The following is a 13056-nucleotide window of genomic DNA, read 5'->3' on the forward strand; positions in this document are numbered from 1 at the left end:
CAATGCCAGAAACATAATGGTCCGTGGCCACGATGAGTTTTACTTGTGCTTTTGATGCTACGAATTTTTGGTGCGCACAAAACAGTGTTTTCCAGTACAAGCAAAGTGGATGGGATTTATAGAAATCTCCTGCCCACTGTTGTTTGTACGCTGCATAAAGTGACCTACAGTGCTTTTCTCTAAGCTGCAGCATGTTAATTTCTCATGGAGTGAATTCATTGGCTTCACTGCATTTGGCCATTTTTATTTGTTATGGTGGATTCCATTGCCAAAACACACTTCAATGACACCAATATAAGTGGATGTGGGCCTCCTTTCACTGGTTACACTGAAGATGTCATGGAAGGAAGACACAAGATCTGAAGGAGGGCTTCTTTTTACTGCAGGAAATCCTTTCTGTAATAACAAAGGATTTCCTGTTGTCAATAGGTTTCCCTATTCTACTTCTCTTTTAAAAGGAGTCTATCAGATGGTTTATGTCGACTTGACCATGTACAGCTCCGGGAAGAGAACTTAAACATGATTTTTGTTCCATTAGGTAAATTAGCCGGCAAATGCTCCGAGAGCAGTCACAGCAAGAGCTCCAGCTGCTTACGCTAAACCCTTCCCAACACCACCCCACTTGGTCTTGATGGACAGTGTGATTGTCACTGTGATCTGTGTAGAAACCGTGCTAATGTACCAAGTGTTTCCAGACCAAATGCTTGAATTTCTAAAAAAAAGATACATTTCCTACATGCACTGACCTTCAAGCTATCTCTGAAGGAGCACTCTATGGCCTTGAAGCTTCCTGCAGAGAAAACATGTAATGTACGGTTCTCATAGACAAAGTTTGAGGCACACCCACCCTCCCTTCCCCATGGCAGTATGCCCACTCTATGTTAATCAAAGATTTTAGATGTAACCTATAAGGCCCTGTGCGCACTAGAAAGGATTTTTCTCAAGGAATTTCTCAAATCTCTTGAGTGAAAGATTAGCGCACTTGCGTTCAAAAAACGCACCAATAATGCATGCGTTTTTCATGCGTTTTTTTCCGCAGGTTGGTCCCTGCGTTATATTACCATTATCTATGACAAAAAAATGCAGGTACCTGCGGAAAAGAAGTGACATGGTCATTCTTTTTCTCAAGAAAGTCTGCAGAAAGAATTTTCTTGAGAAAAAAAACGCAGTGTGCGCACAACTATTTTTTTTTTTTTTTTTCCCTTAGGTTTTGCTGGGGAATGTCTGCAGAAAGGTTACAACCATTTTCTCAAGAAATTTCTGCAGCAAAATCGCAGCAAAAACGCGGTTAAAAACGCAGTGTGCGCACAGGGCCTAAATATGTTAGTTAGAAATTAATATCCAATTATGTAGAAGGTTGAAATTCATCAGATGCTTACGTTTTGTACCTTATCTCTTTGCTAGGCCCCACATAATATACTGTAGAAATATGTATTGCGTTCCTCCAATAAGTGGGAACTCTTGTCATACTTGGAGCTCTGCTGGTGTGTGACTTTCCTCCTCCTGTCGACAACATTCATCTGTGACACAAGGCGGATCCCTGTACAGTGCTGGTCCTTATAGTAGGCTGTAACAGTTGCATTATGTGGTGCCCTGGACTAGCCAGGTCGTCACAGGGACTACAACACGACACCCCCACCCCGAGATAGGTACATCAGTCAGACACAAATCCTTGTTGCCTCCCTCCAGGGGCTGATGTCCACACCAGGTGGGGTGGAGCCAGGCGGTTGGCCCCACCCACTGAGGAGTTCACAGTCCTGGAGGCGGGAAAGGAAGTGAGTGAAGTTCAGCTCGGGCAGAGCTCGAGTGCAGTTAGGGAAGTGGTAGTAGAGGAGCAAACTGACTGTGTCCGGGTACGTGGCCCGGGCACCGAGAGCAAGGTTGGCAGACGGTGGTGGCCGTCTGCAGGAGAGGCAGATCGACGTGGAACCGTAGGACCGGGGACGGGCAGTGGCCCGCCGGTACTGAACCGGGGAGCGAAGTGAAGCCAGCACAAACCGGCAGGGCCTGCGGACCCCGACCAGGCTTGGAGTCGCCGTTAAATAGGTCAAATCCGTCAGTGACCAGAACCCCAGGGGTTTCCTAACAGCCAAGACCCGATTGAAGGCAACCGTCCAACCAGCAAAAGGGAAATACAGCTACCGCCACAGCTAGAGTTCCCAGGGCCAGAACCTGCGGGCAAAAGGTCTCCTCCGGCACATATACACGCTGGGGAGCGGGTTACCGGTGGGAAGCCATCGGGACCGAACATACACAAAAGGTGCAGGGAAAGGCAGCCACATCCACCCGTCTGGGAGAAACCACAGCAGCCGGCTGCAGGACCCGTCCATCCAGCCGTTTGTTTTACCAGAGACTTTGCATCCATTTGTGGCTGAGTGAGTACTACCGTGCCATCCGGCACCGCGCTGCGCAGTCCAAGCGACCCTGCACCTTGCCAACCCTGCCTCCCCGTCACCTCACCGGGCCCCTGGACCACCAACCCCCCTACCCACGGAGGGGAGAGAAACATCCCAGCTGCTCCCTGCCATCGCTCCCGGGATCCCCGTCAATAGCAGCGGTGGTGCCCAACCTCACCACAACCCGTGGGTGGCGTCACGGACCAAATCCCCAAACCAAACTACCCCTTTCACTCACGGGCGAGGAGCGCCGCTCGAGTGTCCGGATCCGGCCCACCGCTCGAGCCACCGAGCAGCAGCAGCCGCGCTGGACTTGAGAGTGGTGAGCGCAGCGCCCCGCCGCCCGCGACAATTACACTTCGTTTTATATAGTGATTATGTATTTTAAAGCTAAAATAGGAAAATCCCTTTAAATACAGGTTCCATTCCCCAAATGAGCAATAAAGAAATAAAAAGTCATAAGTCACCCAAGATATTACTCTGAAAAGGAATTGATTTTCAGCCACTGAACCGCATAGTCAAAGCTTTATTCCGTGTTTGTTGCACTTCATTATTCAGATGAAATATGCATTGACTTGTCATATCATCACTTTCCTTGTTTTGGGAATATTCAGGGATTTCCTGTGATAAGCCAAAGTCCTATTTCACCCATGTTCAATGTGCTGGAATCAACTCTGGCACGTCGGAGAAATAATACTTTCCAAGGATCGGTTAACGAACAATAGCCAGAGACAAGACTGCTCCCAACCATCACACCAGCTTAGTGGGACATTTTTCTACAAAGCCTTGGGATTACTGTTTTTGGGAGGAAATCTGTCACCAGGTTTTTACTACCTCATCATTGAACAGCATGCTGTAGAGACAGCGGCTCTCATTCCAGCATTGTATCACTTAGTTTACTGAGTGCAGCAGTTGGGAAAAAAAATCATTTTTCTCTGATACAGATCCAGCAGTGCTCTGAATGCTGAGCTCTGTATAACTCCGCCCACACCACTGATTAGCCTCTTTCTGTGTACACTGTATATTGACAGAAAGCTGCCAAACAGTATTAGGGGTGGGGGTTACACAGAGCAGGAGAACCAGTAGGCACAAGACACCTAGTCCAGTAGTGATAATGTTCTGCTGAAAAAACCCTAATTTTATTGGAAAAAAAAAAATGGCACACAGCCTAAAAAGTGACACTGCTGGCATCAGGCTCTCAGCCCCTATATTAGGCGACGGATTCTCTCTGTCTCTTTCTGTCTCTGTCTGTCTCTGTCTCTCTTATGCTCCTCTCAGATTAGGTGGCAAAAACCTGGTGACAGATTCCCTTTAAATAAAAGTAAGGGAGAAGATTGGCACATCCATCCGGAATGGTATGAATAAAACACAAATTTTATTGGAAAAAAAAAACAAAACAAAAAACATAAAACCATGAGAGAGCTATAGCATGAATAAAAACCTGATGCCTTTCTGGCGTGCCTCAGAAGTCCTTCCTTAGTTTTCCTATGACTGAGGCACGCCACAAAGGCGTTTGTAGGTTAGTCAGAGAGTGGAACAGGCTACCATGGGAGGTGGGGAACTCTTGATCAATGGAAATCTTCAAGCGGAAACTGGATAAACATATAGCTTGGATGATTTAAAAACCTGCACTCGCAGGGGGTTGGACCCGATGGCCCTTGAGGTCCCTTCCAACTCTACCATTCTTTTGATTCTACGTTCATGCTGTTGCTCACATGTGGTTTTATGGGGTTTTTTTTCAATGAAATTTGTGTTTTATTCATACCACTCGGCCTGGATGTGCCAATCTTTTTCCCTTGATTCCTTGGTCTCTGGTTTTCCATGCCAGGGGATCTAGCACCCACTCCCTGCATTGACCATGGAATGAAATTGGAAATCTCCAATGTGGTGAACTCCATTATTATTATTATTTTTTTTTTTCTTTAAATAAAACTAATGGAACAAAAAAATAAATTCACACTAAGTGTTCTCATGTGTTTAGTGGAGCACGCCTACAAATGTTCTGCTACATTCGAAAGATTCTGAGAATTGCTACAGACTTGACATTCAGACCTTCCTGTATTATCTCAGCTTCTTTTGAGCAACTGAACCTGAGCATTTAGCGATGTTCCAATTGATTTCCTGTTCTGTTCTAGACAGGAAGCCTCCGCATCACTTGTATTATCGCTGTATATTTCATTCTTAGAAAGAAACTAACACTTTGGGTATTTCTAGAAAGTCCGGAAGTCATTTTTGTTTCTTTTTTTAATGTGGAGAGGATCAGCCATTGCAGTGTATGAATCATTTGTCATTTCTAATACCTGCAAAACACATTCAATGCCAGATTATCATATAGGAGAATTGTGTGTGTGTGTGTGTGTGTGTGTGTGTGTGTGTATCTGTGTATATATATATGTATATGTGTATATATATATGTATATGTGTATATATATATGTATGTGTATATAATATATATATATATATATATATATATATATATATATATATATATATATATATATATATATATAATTATTCCAGCAAAGAACCTATAGGGTAAAAGCACACTTTTTAGTGTGTATTGAGATTTGTTTTTGTTTTGTAATTTCTTTAATTTAGAATGTTCATTGTTCAACAAATAACAACATATCAAATAAATATAATTTATAACAACATTCTTTTCCCCTATTTTTTCTGCTATTTATATAAAGCACATTTTTTTTATTTACTGTGGATTTTATCCAGGAATAGGTGAGGAAAATATGCCATGAAATGAAGTAGATGATATTTTATAAAATCAAATCTATATGTAGTACCCATGGGGCAGGGGGTCCAGGTCGTGTCTCGCACCTGTTTTATTCATCACCGGACCGGTGTGGAGGTCGGGGATGTCACGCTGGCCTTCGTGTCCTGAGGTGTACACCAATGGAAGGGGGTTAGGAGGTGATGATGATTGCTGTGACGCCACCTGTGTTACGCGGCCAGGGATTAGCCGCCGCTGCTGTCACTGTCCTCCGGGGTGGATGGAATAGCAGCCAAGATGGAGTTGCTACCCACAGGTGGAGCGAGCCCCGTGGAGGATGATGAGGGGAGTAGTGGTGGCAGTGGCTGTTGGTGCCAATAAGAGTCCGAGTCGACTGCTGCGGTTCCAGGTGTCTTTACTCACAGTTCTTTAAGAAGCCCGGTTCCTGAACTGGTCACCGCTGTGATAGGCCCCATCAACCTTGGATAAGTTGGAAGAAGCCACTGGTGTTTGGAAAATGTTCTTTGTAAGAGTTGCCCCTCCAGCAATGAGGAACCCGGGCTGATTGTTCTGCTCCAAGCCTAGTCCCCGTGAAAGAAAAAGATGAAGAGAAGGTGATAGTGTCGTGTCGCCATAACTGATGTCCCGGGAAGACTGACTGGTGATTGTGTGTGTTCCTCCTACGTCTACCCCAAGTGGAACTTGCGCCCAGGTGGTTCTCCTAGTGACCGAGAAATTCCAATGCTTCGTGATGGACAACCCCCTGCCTACCCTAGTCCAGCTCCCCAGAGAGCGGATCCTAAGCTGTATGTAAAGTGTGACTGTGGGACACCGGTGATTAACCCCCTCCTTACCTGAGGCGAATACCGCACTTAAATTGAGGTGCAATAGTCTGTGGCGACTGAAGCCGCAGGGGCGCCACATATATAGTGAGGAAGGAAAAAGGGTATTATGAAATGCAATACAAACATTGCTTTTTTTGTGGTGTTTTTTTAAATGCATTTCGAATGTTTAATTTTTTTTTCTAAACACAGCATGCATAAAAAAACAAGGAAAAAGTGTGTTCCGGTATGTGTGTGTTTTGGACTCCGCATGTCCTGTCCTGCGGGTCTGCGAGTGCTCTCCGCAGGAGACCACAGATGCCCATGATCAGGGTTCGGGCCTCTGCAGTCTCTATCCCCCTTTACAGAGAACACTCATGGCTCCGCAGCAATAAACTGACATGCTATGGCTCGAGAGGCTGCGCTGCTGGTCAGTTTGCATTGCAGAGAAAAGAAGCACAGTGGGCATGGGATTTCAAGAAATCCCATCTTCTGTGCTTCTGCTGTACAACGCCTTTTGGAAGCAGTGAAAACACACTGCGTCTAAAACGCTGTGAACCCAGATCATGGGCATGCTGCCTTCGAGGGGTTATCTAATAGTAAATAAAAAATGTCTATTGGAAGAGCACGGACAGAATATCTGTGTGATGACATGCTCTTCAGTCAATCACAACCTTTAGCGGTCCTGTTGAAATGAAGGCAGCGCAGATGTCGTTTACAGAAGAGTATGTTTCCTTTTGTTATTTTGCAAACATCCAGGCCTACAAAAAAATGCTTTCATCATAAGACAATCCCTTTATGGTAACTTTATAAGGCATTGTCTAATAGAGATGAGCAAACCTTTGGAGGTTCGGTTCGCACGGCATATTCTAACCTTAGATAAGGTTCGGTTTGACTCTGACTTGATCTGAACCTCCATGGAAGTCAGTAATTGGGCAGTTTGTGTCTCATGCAGCCAGCCATAAACAGATCACTGCCTGGGAGAGGTTTTTTAAAAAATTGTTTGTGTGTGTGTGCACATTACATGTGATCACGCTGATTTTACCCCCAGTGTGAGACGTTCATACACTGCACGCCGCTCGCACTGGGCTGAGCATCACTCATACCTAAGCACAGCACTGCTCGTTTCAGTGGTTTGCACTCATAACTCACTCGAACTTCGAACTCAAACTATTTTTTTTTTTTAAGTCTGTTTCCGTACCCAAACCTTGAACCTCAGGTTCACTCCTCTCTAGTGTCTAATTAAAATATATACAGTACATACCAAAAGTTTGGACACACCTTCTCATTCAAAGAGTTTTTTCTTTATTTTCATGACTAAAAATTGTAGATTCACATTGAAGACATCAAAACTATGAACGAAAACATGTGGAATGAAATACTTAAAGTGTGAAACAACTGAAAATATGTCTTTTATTCTAGGTTCTTCAAAGTAGCCACCTTTTTCTTTCATTACTGCTTTGCACACTGTTGGCATTCTCTTGATGAGCTTCAAGAGGTAGTCACCGGAAATGGTTTTCCAACAGTCTTGAAGGAGTTCCCAGAGAAACTTAGCACTTGATGTCCCTTTTGCCTTCACTCTGCGGTCCAGCTCACCCCAAACCAGGTCTGGTGACTCTGGAGGCCACGTCATCTGGCGTAGCACCCCATCACTCTCCTTCTTAGTCAAATAGCCCTTTCACAGCCTGGAGGTGTGTTTGGGGTCATTGTCCTGTTGAAAAATAAATGATGGTCCAACTAAACGCAAACCGGATGGAATAGCATGCCGCTGCAAGATGCTGTGGTAGCCATGCTGGTTCAGTATGCCTTCAATGTTGAATAAATACCCAACAGCGTCACCAGCAAATGGTAGTTGGATCCAAAGATCTCAAATTTGGACTCATCAGACCGAAGCACAGATTTCCAGTGGTCTAATGTCCATTCCTCGTGTTCTTTAGCCCAAACAAGTCTCTTCTGATTGTTGCCTGTCCTTAGCAGTGGTTTCCTAGCAGCTATTTTTTCATGAAGGCCTGCTGCACAAAGTCTCCTCTTAACAGTTGTTCTAGAGATGAGAAGGTGTGTCCAAACTTTTGGTCTGTACCGTATACATATTTAAATTAGAAAAGTGAAATTTAGATGTTTCTAATAAGTTGCACAAAACTACTTTGTTCCCTGTGCATAGTTAGGGTATGTACACAGGATCCGGACCCGCTGCGTCCTGGACGGGGCGGGTATTGACCTGCGGGGCCGCGAGTTTCCTCTGCAGGAGACAACAGCTGCTCGTGCCCACAATCTGGGCTCGGACAGTTGCAGTCTCTCGCTTGCTTTTCTGTAGCAAAGAATTGGAATGTTTGCGGAACAGAGAGCTGCACCTCAGGTCAGTTTACACTATGGGCAGTACATGCAAAGTGGGCATGGGATTTCTAGAAATTCCATCCACTGTGCTTGTACTGTACAACGCAGCGTTTTGGACTCGGCTAAAACACGCTGCATCCAACACGCTGTGAACCCTGATCGTTCGCACTCAGTCTTGGAGTACGTGCCCACGATCAGTGTTCACAGCATTTTGGACCCAGCATGTTTCAGCTGCATCCAAATCGCTGCATTGTACAGTATAAGCACAGTGGATGGAATTTCTAGAAATCTCATGCCCACTATGCATATACTGCCCACAGCCTGAACTGACCTGCACTGCAGCTTCATGAGCCGCAAGCATGTCAATTGTTTGCTGCAAATTCGCAAGCGTTCTCGGCAGGGAGAACAGGAGAAAGAGACCGCAACTGCCCGAACCCTGATCATTGGCACTGGCTGCTGCGGTCTCCTGCGGAGGAGACTTGCGGCCCTGCAGGTCAGAACCCGCCGCGTCCGGGACCTGATCGTGGGCACGTACCCTTAGAATAGTGTCCAGGCACAAAGCAAATGCCATTTTACTTTATGGGGGTGATGCGTGATGTTTCTTCAAGAAAAGTGTTTATAATCTGTCTATGTAGGAGATCTGTTTATGAATGTATCATTTATCTACAGTGGCTGAAACGACAAGTTTACCTTTTTTGAGTTAGTGTTACATTGGTCATAAATATATCGACCTCCTATAAGCGCCATATTAATGTGATGTTATGCAAACAGCTCGAATTGTGTTTTTCTCGCACAGATGGTCAACGATTTAAAGTTTTATACTTTCTTCCAAATCTGGATTAATAAAGAACCAAAGAAGGGAGGAAAAATGTCTCTCGTGCATATATTGCAGGGTTTTTCCTGCTGTGTCCAGCATTATTCCTTCAAACACTGTAGCTAGATATTTGCTGAAAGCCAATAATGACAAAAAATGCATTATTTGGATTTTGGTGGTTTTCTACACTAAAAGTATGTTCACATATAACAGTAAAAAAAAGTTGGGAATGTCATTGTGTTGAATCTCCAACAAAAATCACATGTATGATAATATATATTGCTACGGATTTCATTCCATGCATAGCAAATAGTGAAATCCATGGTGAAAATCTGCAGTAAGAATCGTCATGCTTAAAATCTGCAGCATTTATGTCCCATTTTTGCTTGTTTTCCCATAAGGCAAATGCAATGTGTGCAAATGCAGTTTTTTTAAACGATGTTTAGGCTAGTTTTACACTTGGGGAAAAACCATTTTTCATAAAAAATGTTTTTGTTTTTAGTGTCATGAGAAATAAGGGGGCACCTTTCCCCTATTGGGATCTCCACCAGCAACAATAGACTATATTAAGAAAGAAGGAAAAGAATCTCTATATATAGGGATCAAACAATAAGATTTTGTTCAAATCATCAAAAATATATTTTATTGGCACAAATTTTATGCATACAAAAATATCCACACAGAACAGTGCCACGTTTTTGGTTGTTGTTTTTTTACGTACCAAACTCTTGGTGGGTATTTTCTTATAGCCATTGATACAGAACTTGAAAAATACCTGAAAAAAAAACATGTTAAAATAAAACTAATAAAATTTAAAAGGCATCAAAAATTTCATGTTTTTTTTTTTTTTTTTTATTTACAAGCCAACAAACAATATCCCACAAAAAGCTTCTGGATGTTGATTTCACCAGTTATCTAATATGAAAAAGTATACAAAACACCATATTTTGACTTTCAGTAAAAAAATAGTGTTTTCAGGGTGACAGGATTCCTGCAAGGAAATCTGTCAGCAGGTTTTTGTTAATAATCTGAGAGCAGCATGATGTGAAGCAGGGATCCCCAATCTGTGGCTCACAGACCCACAATATCTGCTACCTTAGTGAATTAGCACCAAGTCTAGCAAACAGCTATGAAGAGCAGCGTTCCCGATAGTGACTTTTCTGAGTAGGCCACGTATATACGAAGATTGGCCCAAGATGTGGCCATATACACCAGGGTTGGGGCCATATATACCAGGACGGGGCCATATATACCATGATGGGGGCCATATATACCAGGATGGGGTCATATATATATACTAAGATGGGGACATATACTGTATACCAAGATAGGGAACATATAGAACTGGATGGGGAACATATATACTAGGATGGGGCCTGGCATGGGAGACATATACTAGGATGGGAAAAATATTTACCAGAAAGGGTACATATTTACCATAATGGGCCTAGGATGGGAGACATATACTAGGATAGGGAACATATATACCAGGATAGGTGTCTTATAAATCGGGAAGGGAGACATTTTTCCCAGGATGGGGGACATATATACCAGGATAGGGACCTATATACCAGGATGGGAACCATATATACCTGGATAATACCAGAATGGAGGACATAGAAATAAATAAATAAAATAAATAAATCTTTATTTTTATATAGCGCTACTATATTCCGCAGCGCTTTACATACATAAGGAACACTGTCCCCATAGGGGCTCACAATCTAAATTCCCTATCAGTATGTCTTTGGAGTGTGGGAGGCAACCGGCGTACCCGGAGGAATCCCACGCAAACACGGGGAGAACATACAAACTCCTTGCAGATGGTGTCCTTGGTGGGATTCGAACCCAGGACCCCAGCGCTGCAAGACTGCAGTGCTAACCACTGAGCCACCATGCCGCCCATGTATGTTCCAGGATGGGGCCTAGGATGGGGACAAATTTACCAGAAAGGGTCAGGGGACAGGTGACACTACTACACAATCAAGTGGGAGGGGGACAACTTGTATCTCTTTATAGGATTTAGAATGCTTCAGGAGCCCATACATTTGACCAATAGGCGGGGGGAGGAGGACAGGCCCAAACTTAGTGCCAGGTCTAGTTATGTCACTGGTTATAAGGTTCCTGCACAATGGGAGGGCAATAACCGTAAGCAATTTGCAATATGAATGGGCTTGTCCACTACTCGCTTCTACACCAGTGTTTCACCTTGTCTAATATATAAAGTTGTGTGTGTGTGTGTGTGTGTGTGTGTGTGTGTGCGCGCGCGCTAAAAGAATTGGCAATGGCCCATTTACAATCACAAAATTTTGCACAGACGCCCCATGTGACTCAGGGAATGTCGTAGACTATGTTTTCACAGGAAAATTTAACCCCGCGCTCTACAGTTACTCTTCAAAGCACCTGTCTCCATTAAAGTCAATGGAGATGGGAGCTACAGCTTATTAATAGAAGCTGTGAGTGGTTGCTATAGCAATAAAATAAATTGTTAGTATAAGAAGCTTATGTGTGAGGTAAGATGTCGGTGGGGAGATGAGACAGACACACATAAGCACAGACAGAGACTGACAGACAGGGAAAGAGACAGAGAGACCGTCAAAGAGACAGACAGAGGCAGGCAGACAGGGAAAGAGTTAGACCAAGGGGGAAAAGAGACCGAGGGGGAAAAGAGACAGACAGACACAGAGATAGAGAGACTGATACAGAGACAGACAGAGACAGACAGGGAGATAGACACAAACAGAGACAGACAGACATGGATAGAGCCAGACACACAGACAGACGGGAAAGAGACAGAAACAACGACAGAAAGAGACAGACAGAGAGACTCACATATGATGCCGGCGTGGTTCCAGCGCTGTCAGCACTTGCTTTCCCGGAGCGTGTGGCTGTTACGTCACACCGCTTCTCTCCCCTACTTTGGACATGCCAAACAAGAATAGGAGGTGAGAAAGCAGCCGCAACTCTGACTTCCTCTTGATATTCTATTCGTCCAGGAGAGTGTAGCGGGTGCTAATTGGGCGTAGGGCTCACGTGATGTAACAGCCTCATGTGAACACCCGGACAGTGAGTGCTGACACCGTTGGAGCAGAGGCGGCATCAGAGGTGAGTATGTGTTTTTATTTTAACGAAGGTAAACACTAAGGTTATGCTCACACAGGTTGATTTTGCTCATGTTTTTTCTGTTCTGCCGCTGCAATGGCACAGGCACCAGAAGTGAGTTTAAGGCTACGTGCAAACTTTGCAGATTTGGTGAAGAAATTTTCTGCATTAAATCTGCACCTTCTGGCAGAAAATCGCATCATAAAAAGTATCCGTTATTGTGCCATCCGTTTTTCTTAATGAAGTTAATGGGTAGAAGGGCTAAAAAGTGCAGGCAAAAAAGCACCAACAACTGTCATGTTGCAGATTATATTCTGCATCAAATCTGCAAGGAGAAAATAAGCAAGGTGTGCACAGCACTTCAGAATTCTCACTGACTTTGCTGGCGTTAGGATAGATATGCAGATGCGTCAAAATCTGCACCAAATCTGCATCTAAAAACGCATAAAAAACACAAGTATTTTTAGTTTTGAGCAGGGGGTGTCCGAGGTGTGAACAACCTCTTAAATAAAAAATTATACCAACTTCTGGCTGCATTCTGTGACCCAAGAGATGTAGCATTGTTGGAGCGAGGTACAATACAAATTCATTATTTAAAAAAAAAACTCCACAAAAAGCACAAAGTGTAAAAAAAAATAAGGAGTTCATGGTGTTTTTCTACAGTCCAAGACAAGCGAACTCTGACCCAAAAAAAAGTGTTTGACGGAAGCCTCATGGGACAAGTGATGTGGAACTTGACCATTGTTTGTGTCTTGTCTCCCTCCTCAGGGCAAGTGGGAGGTAAAGAATGACTGCGATACGTGCGCTGCTCGGGGGGAGCTGTCAGTGAGTGACGTCACGCCATTGAAGGGACACAGGAGTCTGCGG

The sequence above is a fragment of the Anomaloglossus baeobatrachus genome, chromosome 5, assembly GCF_048569485.1.
Source record: "Anomaloglossus baeobatrachus isolate aAnoBae1 chromosome 5, aAnoBae1.hap1, whole genome shotgun sequence".
NCBI lineage: Eukaryota > Metazoa > Chordata > Amphibia > Anura > Aromobatidae > Anomaloglossus > Anomaloglossus baeobatrachus.